A 14,958-nucleotide genomic window follows, 5' to 3' on the forward strand; every position below is an offset into this window, starting at 1 on the left:
GGGCCCCTAATCCAATATGACTAGTGGCCTCCTTATAAGAAGAGGGCCATGTGACAACCGAGACCCAGGGAGAATGCCCTGTGGGGACAGAGAATCAGAGTGATACACCAAAGACTGACAGGCACCACCAGAAGTTAGGAAGAGGCTAGGAAGAATGGTCCCCTATGTCCCTAGGTTTCAGAGGGAGCACCGCCCTGTTGACGCCTCAATTTCAGACTTCTTGTCTCCTGAACCATGAGACAATACATTTCTGTTTTTTTTTTTAAGGCACACGTCTCCTGAACCATGAGACAATACATTTCTGTTTTTTTTTTTAAGCCACTATGTTTCTAGTACCTGGTTATAACAGCCCTAGAAACTAATACAGTAAATTAAAATAACACTGAAATGCTTTCTTATTTTTCCCATCAGCTTGGAAAAACAAAAACAAAAAAGATGATAACATCCAGTGCTGTCAAGGACATGAGACAATTCCCCCCATGACTGCCCACTGGAGTGGAATTTAGTGATGCTTCATGGGAGGGCATTTGGCAGTAAACCATCAAATAAAAATGAAAAGGCCCATGACCTAGAACTTGGCAATTCCTATTCTTTCTGTCCCTGGAGAAATACACGTGTTCGCAAAAGAGTTGTGTGTAAGAATGTTCTTTGCAGGAATTCCCTGGCTGTCCAGTGGTTAGGACTCCGAGTGCTTTCACTGCTGGGGGCCCAGGTTCAATCTCTGGTGTAGGAACTAAAGTCCCGCAAGCCGTGTGGCCAAAAAAAAAAAATGTTCTTTGCAGTACTGTTGTAATGGCGCATCCATCCTGTCCACTGGTAGAGAATGCTTACATAAACTTGTCTCTTCTCAGGGAGGATTCGCTATGAAGTTAATGGAGCTTAAGCTTCAGGGCCCCTCACTTGCAGCAGCCCAGGAGAGAATCTAGCAATTTCTCAATGTAACTTTGTAATATTTTTCTTAAAGAGGTTCCCCGCAAATGCATAAGCTTCAGGACCCAAAAAACTTGAAACTGCCCCATCATACTATATAATGCATGGCAACAGTTAAAAAGAGATGTGGCATGGGCTTCCCTGGTGGCGCAGTGGTTAAGAATCTGCCTGCCAATGCAGGGGACACGGGTTCAATCCCTGGTGCTGGAAGATCCCACATGCCACGGAGCAACTAAGCCCATGCACCACAACTACTGAGCCTGCGTGCCACAACTACTGAAGCCCATGCACCTAGAGCCTGTGCTCCGCAACAAGAGAAGCCACCGCAATGAGAAGCCCACACACCACAACAAAGAGTAGCCCCTGCTCACTGCAACTAGAGAAAGCCTGCGTGAAGCAACGAAGACCCAAAGCAGCCAAAAATGAATAAATACATAAATTAAAAAAAAAAATAGATGAGGCAGACAACATGACAGTGGAGGGTTTCACCAAGTGCAGGTCTGAATTCTTACAGAGAAGGACTGAAAGTGGCAAGTTGGTTTGTTATTGGAAGTTCCTGTTGACCTGGGTGGGCAGTTTCAGCGGAATGATGGGTAAGAAATGTCAGACTGCTAGGAGGGATGGTGACAAAGTAGGGACTGTGAATGTGGACAGTCCTTTCAAGAAATCTGGCTGTGAGGAGAGATGAGCTGCAGGAAGAAGTCTCATGAGGGAGGAAGAGGCTTGAGCCACGGTGTTGAGGACAAAGAACCTGGTAGGCCTGAACATTGAGGTTAACAGCAATTCTGAGAGCATTTGTCATGTGGTTGCCTAGCCTCCAAACACTCTTCCAATTTGGGGCATTATCTCAAGCCCCCATCTCCTATCATAGGAGCAGAAATGGATCAGACATCACCCCCTTCCACCCTCCCAGAGTAGCTAGCCAAATTTTTTGAAATATTTGATTTCTACTACTGCTTGCTTCAACTGGAATTTCATAAAAATTGGTACTTGATCTGACACAGTTTGGTATGGCATGCCTGCACGGGCTTATTTGTTGTGGGTTTAGTATGAACCCCCATCTTGTGCTCTGCCATTCAGGAACCCAGAGTCCTGAAAGTCTGAGGCTTCCTGGACAGATCCCTTTCCACTGTGAGATAATCCACCAAATAGGAAGATTCTTATAACACTCAACACTTTGAGATTTGGGTTCCCTGTGTAAGAGGCAAAATGGTTGAGACTTCGTGCAAGTCTAAGCTTGCCTTTGACTAACTGTGCGCCTTTAGGCAAGACTCTTAAATGCTCTAAGCCCCAATGTCCTCGTTTGTAAAGGGGGATAACTGTACTCCATCCTACTGATGATCTGGGAGACCTGAGACTGAAGAAAGAGTCCGAAATGGTCCTTGTGAACAAGTTGTTATGTTTTATTCCTGGGACCTCAGAAATGGGGACTGAGAGATCGGGGCCTGTGGCCAGGGCAGCCAGTTTTGGAGGCCAGTGCCTGATGAGCTGGGTGAGTGTGAAGAGCCCTGCCCAGTCAAGACGGTGACTCCACCAGCCACCCAAGCTTCTCTGGAGGACAGGTTACATGCAAGACCTACACAGAGACTTGGGCAGCAGAGTGACACAGAAACCCAGAGGTGCCCAGAGATTAAAGCCAAAAGTAGAAGCCTGCTGCAGTGGAAGCTTTGAGCGTGCAGAACTCATGAAGTAGTAAAGGCGGAGAGGCGGTAGGTGGTGGTAGCTGCAGACGCTATTGGTGCCCTGCCCGGCAGCCCCTCCGTCCTTCCTAATTTACCTGTAGGTACAGGAGATGCTTTTCTGCATGCACGTTTTTTTAAAAAATTAATTAATTAATTTTTGGCTGTGTTGGGTCTTTGTTGCTGCGCGCAGGCTTTCTCTAGTTGCGGCAAGCAGGGGCTCCTCTTCGTTGTGGTGCGTGGGCTTCTCATTGCGGTGGCTTCTCTTGTTGCGGAGCACGGGCTCTAGGTCTGCAGGCTTCAGTAGTTGTGGCTCGTGGGCTCAGTAGTTGTAGTGCACACGCTTAGCTGCTCCGTGGCATGTGGGCTCTTCCTGGAGCAAGGCTCAAACCCATGTCCCCTGCATTGGCATGTGGATTCTTAACCACTGTGTGCCACCAGGGAAGTCCCTGCATGCACTTTTTACCTCTAGTATTCTCAGGGCTCTGCTTCTCAGCTTGAGGGTTTTTTTCTGGAGTTGTGGGGACTTGCTCAGCCCTTTGTGCTGGGCAGCCCAGAAGGGCCAGAGATTTGAAACCTCTAGGGCAGTGGGAGTCAGTGGATAAATGCCTCAGGAGCACAGCGCTGTGCTGAGTTCTGCGAGGCTCCTCCCAGTAAGACTGGGCCCCAGCTGCCCACAGAGGCTTTCCTCACTTCCTTCTCCCTTTTACTTTCTGTCTCACTTTCCCTTTCCCTTGCTGTGCTTCCGGGAATCTCCTCCAAAATAAGTTATCAAGTTCTTGTCTCAGGGTCTTCTTTGGGGGAATGTGAATTTAGACAGTAGCACTAGAAGAGAGAAGCAAAATGGAAGATCTACTTCAGGTGCGGAGAAGCAGTGGACACTTGCTCAGAGACAACCAGATGATGGCCTGTTGAGGCATCTGGTCTCCCCAGGCTGACTGTGCAGATGAGGATGGTCTCCCATTAGACAAACTTCCCAGTGTGTCTGAGGGAACCTGAGTGTGTCCCTGGTCCTTCCAGCCTGAAAGCACATAACCAGCCTTCCCGTAAGGATAGTTGTCGTTTGTTAAGCACCTACTATGTGCCAAGCTCTGCGCCAGGCACTTCACTTTCATTATCTCTCATTCTCATGACAACTTGCAAGGGGGGTAATATCCTTTTATAACAAACAAAGCAGTGTGGTACTGGCATGAAGACAGACATGTAGACCAATGGATTAGAATAGAGCACCCAGAAAGAAATCTTCACATATATGGTCAAAAGACTTTTGAGAAGAGTGCCAAGACTATTCAATGGGGAAAGGACAGTCTCTGCAACAAATAGTGTTGGGAAAACCGGATATCCACAAAAAATGAAGTTGTGCCTTTACCTTACACTATATACAAAAATTAACTCAAAGTAGATCAAAGAGCTAAATCTAAGAGCTAAAACTATAAAACTCTTAGAGGAAAAAATAAGAGCAAATATCCATGACCTTGGATTTGACAATGGTTTCTTAAATATGACACCAAAAGCATAGACAATGACATTTTTTAAAAAAAGATAAATTAGACTTCATCAAAATTTAAAACTTCTGTGTATTAAGGGACATTATCAAGAGTGAAAACAGAGCTCACAGAAAAGGAGCAAGTTTTTGCAAATCATATATCTAACAAGCATTTAATATCCAGTTTATATAAAGAACTCCTACAACTCATCACCAAACAACCCAGTTAAAATGGGTGTGTGTGGGGGGGCACTTCCCTGGTGGTGCAGTGGTTAAGAATCCGCCTGCCAACGCAGGGGACATGGGTTCGAGCCCTGGTCTGGGAAGATCCCACATGCTGCGGAGCAACTAAGCCCATGCGCCACAACTACTGAGCTTGTGTGCCCCACAACTACTGAAGCCCGTGTGCCTAGAGCCTGTGCTCCACAAAGAAGAGTAGCCCTTGCTCGTGCAACTAGAGAAAGCCCGCGTGCAGAAATGAAGACCCAATGCAGCCAAAATAAATAAATAAATAAAAGTTATTTTTTAAAAAATGGGTGAGAATTCCCTGGTGGTCCAGTGGTTAAGACTCTACACTTTCACTGCCGAGGGCATGGGTTCAGTCCCTGGGTGGGGAACTAAGACCCCCCAAGCCACGTGGTATGGCCAAAAAAAAAAAAATGGGTAAAGGATTTGAATAGACATTTTGCCAGGGAAGACATGCAAATAGCTAATAAGCACATGAAAATATGCTCAACATCATTAGTCATTAAAGAAATGTAAATCAAAACTACTATTGCTTCACACCCCCTAGAATAGCTATTATTTTTTAAAAATGGAAGATAGTAAGTGTTGACAAGGATGTTGCTATGGATCCAGTTGTGTCTCTCCCCCATCGCTAATTCATAGTTGAAGGCATAGCCCCCAATGTGACTGTATTTGGATATAGGCTGAGGGAATTTTTTGTAAATATTTATTTATTTATTTATTTGGTTGTGTCGGGTCTTAGTTGTGGCACTCGGGATCTTCGCTGTGGCATGCAGGATCTTTCATTGTGGCTCGTGGGCTCAGTAGTTGCAGAGCTTGGGCTTAGTTGTCTCACAGCCTGTGGGATCTTAGTTCCCCGACCAGGGATCGAACCCGCGTCCTCTGCATTGGAAGGCAGATTCTTAACCACTGGACCACCAGGGAAGTCCCATAACGGAGTTAAAGTCAAATGAGGTAATAAGGATGGGACCCTTATCCAATAGATTTGGTGCTCTTTTAAGAAGAGGAAGAGAAATTCTACTCAGTGCTCCCTGGTGAGTAGAAGGAAATCCAAAAAAGAGGGGATATATGTATATGTATAGCTGATTCACTTTTCTGTACAGCAGAAACTAACGCAACATTGTAAAGCAACTATACTCCAATAAAAGTTAACTTAAGGGCTTCCCTGGTGGCGCAGTGGTTGAGAGTTCACCTGCCGATGCAGGGGACACGGGTTCGTGCCCCGGTCTGGGAAGATCACACGTGCCGCGGAGCGGCTGGGCCCGTGGGCCATGGCCGCTGAGCCTGCGCATCCGGAGCCTGTGCTCCGCAATGGCAGAGGCCACAACAGTGAGAGGCCCGCGTACCGCAAAAAAAAAAAAAAAAAAAAAAAAAAAAAAAAAAAACAAAAAAAGTTAACTTAAAAAAAACATAAAGAGGAAGAGAAACCAGAGTTCTCTTTCACTTTCTCTGCCTAAGTTCATGCACCAAAGAAAGGACATAGCCAGAAAGTGATTATCTACAAGCCAGACAGAGAGCTCTCACCAGAAAGCAAATTTGCCAGAACTTTGATCTTGGACTTTGCAACCTACAGACCTGTGAGTCATACATTTCTGTTGTTGAAGCTGCCAAGTTTGTGGTATTTTGTTATAGCAGCCTGAGCAGACTAATACAGCTGTAGAGAAATTAGAGTGCATTGCTAGTGAGAATGCAAAATAGTGCACTGCTGTGGAAGACAATTTGGCAACTCCTCAGAAAGCTAAAATTTAACATTTCCACTTCCAGCAATTCCACTTCTAGGTATTACCCAAAGGAACTGAAAGACGGGCCTCAAAGAGATATTTGTACACATCATGTGCATTGCAGCAGTAGTCACGATAGCCAAAAGAAGGAAAAAAACCAAGCGTCCATCAGCAGGTGAGTGCGTAGACACAATGCGGAATGTACATACAATGGAATATTATTCAGTGAAAAAAGGAATGAAATTCCAATATGTGCTACAGTATGGATGAACCTTTAAAACTTAGTGCTAATGAAGTCAGTCAGACACAAAAGGACATATATTGTATGATTCCACTTATATGAGGTACCTAGAATAGGCAAACTCATAGAGACAGGAAGTAGAACAGAAGTTACCAGGGGCAGGAGGGAGGAAGGAGTGGGGAGTTACTGTTTAATGGGTAGAATTTCTGTTTGGGATGATGAAAAATTTTTGGAAATAGTTGGTGATGGTTATACTATGTTTGAGTGCACTTAATGCCACCAGATTGTACCCTTAAAGTGGTAAATTTTATGTCATGTATATTTTATGTCACGTATATTGTATATTTTATTGCCATTTTCAAAAACTTGTAAAAAACAAAAACAAACAACAACAAAAGCATGGGAAACAACCCAAGTGTCCTTCAACAGGTGAATGAATAAGAAAACTGTGGTATCTCCATGTGATGAAATGGATAAAATGGAACAAACTATGCACACACGTGATAACTTGGATTAATCACAGAGGTATTGTGTTATAGTAAAGAAGTCAGTCTTGATAGGTGACATACTGTATGACCCCATTATATGACATTCTTGAAAAGACAACACTGTATGGATGGAGAACAAGTCAGTGGTCCTCAGGGATTAGAGGCGGGGGAAAGAGAGCGCGCGAGGGAGGTTTGGGGGGCAATGGATCGTGGTGATGATTATACTAATCTATATATACATTAAGACTCGTAAAACTATTCACCAAGATGTTTTACAAAGTTCAGTTCATTGTATGATCATTTCTTTTTTTTTTTTTTTTTGCGGTACGCGGGCCTCTCACCGTTGTGGCCTCCCCCGCTGCAGAGCACAGGCTCCGGACGCGCAGGCCCAGCGGCCATGGCTCACGGGCCCAGCCGCTCCGCGGCATGAGGGATCCTCCCAGACCGGGGCACGAACCCGTGTCCCCTGCATCGAAAGGCGGACTCCCAACCACTGCGCCACCAGGGAAGCCCCTGTATGATCATTTTTTAAAAAATGAGTGACTCAGATCAAGTGACCTGTCCAAGGTCACATGACTCCTCGGTGTTGGGCTGGGATGTGGACCCAGGTTTATCTCCTTCCTAGGTTGCCTCCTCTCCACCAGCCCAGGCTGCCTCTCCAAGGGCTAGTGTGAGGGAAACATGAGATAATGGAGTGAAAGCCCTTTGTAAATGGTTAAGGGCTACACAAATGTCAGGCCTCCTTATCAATCAGGGAACATGGCTGTTCCTCCAAGCCCCAACTTAATGAATAGCATTAGTATTATTGATTTGTACATTCAACTCTGACCTTCAATATATTAAGAACTGAGCTTCTAAAAAAACAAAGCAAGCAAACAAAATACAACAGGTGGCATCTTCACTCCTTCCCTAAAGGTCATGTCTCTAGAAGAGAAAAGAGCTTAAAGGAGGAATATCTGGCCACAGTTTAAAATAAAAAGACTGCCTACTCTGGGTCATGGATGACAGCATTGCAGGGTGGGCAGGCCTCTGCAAGTGTGAGGTGGAAACATCATCACCAAAGACCAACAGAGGGTGAGCTGAATCCCCTGGGTGCAGGTAGGGGGAGGGTTCAGTGTCAACTGTGGGCCTGGGGAAGAGCACACAAGTTTTTGTGTCAGACCAACCTCAATGAAAAGTTTGTCTCTGCCATGATTCCCTACAGTGAGAACTTACATAGTCATTTAAGCTCTCTGAGTCTCATTTTCCTGATCTGGAACATGGTCCAGAGCAGCACTAATCTTAAAAATAGATTTTATTTTTGTGACGATTAAGTGGATGGTAAAGTTCCCGTCTATGGCTGGCACATCATTAACAGTCAATGAATAATAACTAGTCATAAAAATAAACATCAGCAATAATTACCAAGCTCTTAGACTTATATATAAAAAGATAACACAAAAATAATTTCAAAGCGAACCACAACTATTACAGGAATCAGAAAAAAATACATCTACACCATTGGTTTAATACTCTTTCCCAGTAGACCACCAAACCCTGATCAGACAGTTGGCTTGGTAGGCATGAACAAAATAAATGAAAGAGCAGTTTATTTGCTCATTCCTTTGTTTTTTTATTCAACTAGTGAAGGCACTGTGGTAGGTGCTGGAGATTCAGGGGTGAATAGGACAGGTGAGGTTTTTGTTCTCCTGGAAATTCAGAACCAGGTAAACAAGTGATCACATAAGAGACCAAGACAATGTAGATCACTAAGTGCTGTGCAGACAATAAAATGGGTTGATGTGATAGAGTGAATGGGGTGGCAGGGAAGTCCTCCTTGGGGAGGTGACAATTAAGGTGAGTTCTGAGACCTGGAGAAGCCAGCCATGCAGAAATGCGGGAGAGCCCCAGGCAAAGGCCAATGGCCAGGTGATGACTCCCAGAGGTGGGGAGAGGGATGGAGCTCTGCGAATACCAAAGGGAATGACATTCTTAGATGACCTCGGGAAGGAAGCCAGGGTTCAGCTCACCTGGGGATGAGCTGCTCTGGGTAAGAAGTTTCAATTTTAGTTAAGTTCAATGGGCGGCCAAGGAAGAGCTCTTTAAAGTTAGTTAGATGATGCATATATTTAAAGCAGACTAAGTTCTCCAAACAGAGGTTAGCTTTGTCAATGGGCTGTTACTAGTCGAAGCCTATTGGCCAAGACTGCTTCTTCTGCAGAGAGTAGGGGTGGGCACTGCCTACTTTTGCCTCAGTGAGGCTCCAGTTTTAGGTTTCCAAGATTAAGCCCCTTTAGGAGTCAACGTGTTATTTATTTGGATATATTAACACCCTCAATCCCTTTACAGTCCATTCTTGCTTGCCTAGGATCTGCTTTTTCTCTGTCTGCCCGTCAGTAATCCCAGGTCTGAGCTCTTCGATGTTAATTTCAGCAGGTAATCTAATTTTCTTTGTTTCTCACTTTTCATCCCTAGGTATACCATTTTTATTCTTCTGCCTATTTAATTTTTTTTTGGCCATGCCACGAGGCTTGTGGGATCTTGGTTCCCCCACCAGGGATGGAACCCGCGCCCCCTGCAGTGGAAGCACGGAGTATTAACCACTGATCTCCAGGGAAGTCCCTCTTATGCCTATTTTAAAGATGAGGATGCCAGGCTCAGAACCTTGTTCAGAGTCACCTCGTGTGTTGGTAGCAGAGCCAGGATTTTAACCTAAACTCATTTGACCCTTCACCATGGGAAGACAGTGGGGATGAAGAAGGCTTTAGGGAGAAACCTGAGTAGGAGTGTGAAAACACACAGATGATGCTGTGTACTCAGGAGGACAGGGATATAACGAAGTAAGATATAATGACAGCAGAGGAGGTGCTTGGAAACTCAGGTAAAGCAAGAGAGAGAGAAGGGCTCCAGAGCTTTACAGCATCTGCCATCTTTATAGCAACACACGGTGGGTAAGTAATGAAGAGTGAAGTTGTCAGTGTGACACAAGGGGCTAAACGCAGTCTCAGGTGTCTCCAAGATGCCCCAGGATGGGAGTGGAGACAAGGAGCCCAGAAACTGACTTTGTTTAAAAGCAAAGATCCGATAGAAGCAGTGATTAGGTAGATCAGATGAGACTGTGTATATGAGAGCACGATGGAAGTGGTGAATTGTGAGGCTCATCCTTCAAGAGCTTGAGTCACTGATCTTGGTAAGCAGAGCTTTCCCGAGTCTAAAGACAATTTAGCATCTTGGGGGGGATTCTTTTTTCCTTAGTTTAAATGTGAGAGAAAACATAGCAAGGGTAAATGAAACATGGTTATAAACAACCCACAGTGTAATCTACCTAAGTGCAATCTCATTTTTGCATGTTGTATGTATTTTTTACTGAGGTATATTGTAGATTTCTTTATATTGTTGCGATCACAATGCCCATGATAATTCTATTTCCTTTCGGCATCATATAATAAATGCTTTCCTGTGTTTCTTATCAGTTGGCACAATTAAAGAAAATATACTACCCCATCGAAGTCCCATCGTGTAATTATTATTCCACTTGATTAGTGTTAGAGCATTTCCATATGTTTATACCTTTTGGGCAATTGTATTTTTAAGAAGTTCTAAAATTCAGTGATGGGAATTCCCTGATGGTCCAGTGGTTGGGATTCCACCCATCCACTGCAGGGGGCGCGGGTTTGATCCTTGGTGGGGGAACTAAGATCCCACATGCTACGTGGCGCAGCCAAAAAAAATAGTAATAATAAATAAAATAAAATTCAGTGAGATTTAAACATTAATGGTATAAAGAAATAAATAGTTGGCAAAAGTAACCTCCTTCTTCCTTTGTCTTTGCCATGTTCCCCAACAGCTTTGGATGAATGCAGATGCCTTCTGCAGACTCTTGAGAATATAGCTCAGAAGATTCAGGGAACATGAGTTTGTTTAAGGGGCAGACTCTTTAGACAATATAGAACTGGGCCTTCTGAATTATGCTTTTATGAGATTTTCTATTATTAGGGCTCCTAAATCTTTTCTTTTTTAAATAAATTTATTTATTTATTTATTTTTGGTTGAGTTGGGTCTTCGTTGCTGTGCGTGGGCTTTCTCTAGTTGCAACGAGCAGGGGACATTCTTCGTTGCGGTGCACGGGCTTCTCATTTTGGTGGCTTCTCTTGTTGCAGAGCACGGACTCGAGGCACGTGAGCTTCAGTACTTTTGGCTCACAGGCCCAGTAGTTGTGGCGCACGGGCTTAGTTGCTCCGCGGCATGTGGGATCTTCCCAGACCAGGGATCAGACCCATGTCCCCTGCATTGTCAGGTGGATTCTTAACCTCTGTGCCACCAGGGAAGTCCCAGGGCTCCTAAATCTTGTAGGTGAGGAGAGTAACGGACTCATTTCAACAATTCAGATGATGATCAAGGCCTGAATAGTGGAGGCAGAGCAGGTGAGCTTGCATCTGAGTGATGTAAAATTGAAGTACAATAGATAGGATATGTAACCACATGGATATTGGGGATGAGGGTCGAGGTGGCATTAAAGATGACTTTAAGGTTTCTAGACTGTTTAATGGGATGGCAGTGTCTTTGAGCAAGATAGAGGCTGTCAGTTACAGGAGGAGGAGTTTGGCAGAAAATAGAATAATTATCAAGACATCTGAAAACAGTTTCATTCTCCTGTAAGTATAGGATGATAGGTTCTACTTTTGTGTAATGGATAGTTTCACATCTCAGAATGCAAAATGTGGACGCAACTAGTCTGAAAAATTGCTACTCTGAGCTTACTCTAAGTAGAAGAAAGGGGACGCTTTGGTGAAAGAGACCATGCTGTTTCAGACTTCATCACAGCCTGGGTTTAGCTAGAAATATGGCCTTGCTTTGGGGGAGATTTCAAAAAGTGCAGAGAAAAGAGGATGCCTCAATGCTGGGGGCCCTAATGGGAGGCTAGTGCCCTGTCTCTGTTTAGAGGAGTCTAGGGGAGGACCAGCCTCTCAGGTAACCTGGCACTGAGACAAGGGAGTAGGGAGCTTGACTGGGTTGGTTAGGACCGAGGTTCTTGGAAGGAAGAGGTTCAAGCAAGTCCAGCAGAAGCTACAACGCAACACTGGGATCGAGTCAGAGGAGCTCATGCCAGGCTGGAAAGAGATGAAAAGAGATGGAGATGTTCCAGGCTTTGAAGTTCCAGGCCGTGTGTGGCTCTACATACCATGGGGTGAAGGCTCAGGTAAGAGGGCAGGGCAGTGGGCTCAGCAGGGGCAAGAGGCCCACAAAAGGTGTTCCAACAGTAGGTTGAAAATTTGTCCAAGTAGGAAGAAAATAATGGGTATCAAAAGAAAAAATGCACTACATAGGGCATCAACTCTTCAGTGAGTTCTTTGCAAGGAGATTGATCATGGGACTTCCCTGGTGGTCCAGTGGTTAAGACTCCACACTTCCACTGAAGGGGGCAATGGTTCGATCCCTGGTTGGGGAACTAAGATCCCTCATGCCAAGTGGCACGGCCAAAAAAAAGAAAAAGGAAAAAGAAAAGAAATTGATCAAATATGGGACAAAAATAAAGGAGAGAAAAGACAGGCAAAGGACTCTTAGAAGAGTGTTCTGTTGGCTGAGGAAATGAGTGAAAAACATCAGATGACATTATAATAAAATGATGGGCTTTTTAGGAATGTTTCGAGAATGAAAAGGAAATGGTGTGGGCCTACCCATTAGGGACAGGAGGAGATAATGATGAGCGTTGAAAACCAAAGACCTGGCTGATTGTTGTAGCAGAGTGGATACGGAGAGAATGCTGGAGAGCTCACAGCCCACAGGGGATGTTGGGGAATTAATCAGGCTCAGAAAATGGGTGGCAACTGGGACCACAGCCAAAATGATGCCACAAAACTAGTCTGGGGAGGTGTTGGCTATTGAGGCTGTTAAAACACCGGATGCCACCACCCATTTGGCCGTCTGCACTGGGACTTGGGTGCTGCCCACAGCCGTAAGGGATGGCAGGTTGAGTATCTCTGACGGAGGTTAGCTACCCTACCTTGTTCCAGCTGCACAGAAACTGGAGGAGCCAGGATTTGGCATGCTCAACGTCTACGATGGGAAGTGAACTCTGCATCCTTCAAGGTGGGGCTTTCTCAACTAGTGGAGGGGGGCATCACACCAAATTAAAGACTCGTTTCAGGTTGTAGCAAGGAGACTAATGACAGCATGACCAGTAAAGGAACTGCAGTTGTTTCAGAGGAACATGAAGAAGGCATGGGCCCTGTCAGTGGCGGTGGGAATGGAGAAGAGGGTACAGACTGCAGTGAGAGTACAACAGCAGAGTGAATAGAGTTTAATGACTACTTAGATGCAGAGGCGGAGAGGAGAATATCTAAAATGCCTTTGAATGCCTATGTCTTCATGAATTGGATGAGTGGCAGTGCCATTAACCAGGCTAAGTCATCCAGGAGGAGGGGTATGTTTTGGGAAAATGACAGGTCAGTCATTTTTTTTTTTTTTTTTTTGCGGTACGCGGGCCTCTCACTGTTGTGGCCTCTCCCGTTGCGGAGCATAGGCTCCGGACGCACAGGCTCAGCGGCCATGGCTCACGGGCCCAGCCGCTCCGCGGCATGTGGGATCTTCCCGGACCGGGACACGAACCTGTGTCCCCTGCATCGGCAGGTGGACTCTCAACCACTGCGCCACCAGGGAAGCCCAGGTCAGTCATTTTTGACAGGCTGAGTTTGAAGCGTCCAAGAGACGCACAGCCAGGGAGAGACAATGGACACATTTGGGTGCCATGTTCCCAGACAGTAACTATGCAGTGGGGTGCTGGTAAATGACTAGCAACAGGCTTTCCGGAGAAAAGAAATTCTGATTTGTAGCATTTCTCAATTCTGTGGTGTAAATACAACCACTATGGCCAATTTCTAGGTATCAATACAAGGTTACTAAGAGTGGATTTGGGGGACTTCCCTGGTGGCACAGTGGTTAAGACTGTGCTCTCAATGCAGGGGGCCCAGGTTCCATCCCTGGTTGGGGAACTAGACCCCACATGCATGCTGCAGCTAAGGAGCCCACGTGCCTCAACTAAGGAGCCCGCCTGCTGCAACTAAGACCCGGCGCAACCAAATAAATAAATGTTAAAATAAATAAATAAAACATTAAAGTTAAAAATGAAAACATTAAAAAAAAAAAGAAAGAGTGGATTTGGGAAGAGATGCACACAATCAGTTGTCAAGAGGCCACCTGGGGGGCCACTATGGTGACTATGGGTGAGGCTAAGGTCTCCCAGACAGGGCAGAACCCGGAGAACAGAATCTTCAGGGACGGACTGAAGAAGAGGGGCTGCCGGAAGGAATCTAAGAGAGAATGGGCAAGTCAAGATCAAGCCCAGATCTGGGCCCTGTCAAGCTCTCCAGAGGTAGCTTCCACCACTCATTCATTTTAAGAAAATCTGCTAGACTGTAAGCTATTTGAGGGAAAAGACTTTGTCTACTTCAGCTGTGTCCTCTAGGTTTGGAACACAGTAAGCGCTCAATTAATTCCACTAATATCTTAGGGAAGAATTATGTCCACCAGTTTCATGAGGCAACACAAGAAAAACTGAATTGTGTTACAAGGAGACATTTTGGCTCAATGTAAGAAACACTTCCTACCAAGTCTTGCAGACGTAGACACCTTGTTTGGTCTGCCCCATACCACTCCCATTCTTCTGGGAACTGTCACTCTACCTTTCAACTCTGAGGTTCTCAAGACAGTCACTATTTTCTAAGTGAATCTACCGATTAGTCTAGGTGTCGGCACCTGACACAGCTGGGATTTTTGGAATCAGGACTTGGAGTAAGTCCCTCTCTTGTGGCAGAAACTGGGAGAAGAGGTGCCAGAAGAGGTGTCAGCATCCAGGGTTTTCCTGCCATATATAAAGCTAGTTTCAGGGATTCCCTGGCGGTCCAGTGGTCAGGACTCTGCGCTTCCACTACGGAGGGCAAAGGTTTGATCCCTGGTCAGGGAAGTAAGATCCCGCAAGCCGAACAGCGCAGCCAAAACAAAAAACAAAAAACCAAAGCTAGTCTCTGCAAAACACAGGCAGGGAGAATCCCAGCAGCGATGCCTCAGTTCTATTCACTCATTCTTAGGTCCAGCTAGTTCTCTGTCCCTTTCTCTTATTACAGGACATAGCCCCATAGCCCTCTCATAAATGTCCCGTGCCTTAGAAGCTGGATTCGGGTACCCTGCA

This window comes from Phocoena phocoena, chromosome 11 (assembly GCF_963924675.1).
Source record: "Phocoena phocoena chromosome 11, mPhoPho1.1, whole genome shotgun sequence".
Classification (NCBI taxonomy): Eukaryota; Metazoa; Chordata; class Mammalia; order Artiodactyla; family Phocoenidae; genus Phocoena; species Phocoena phocoena.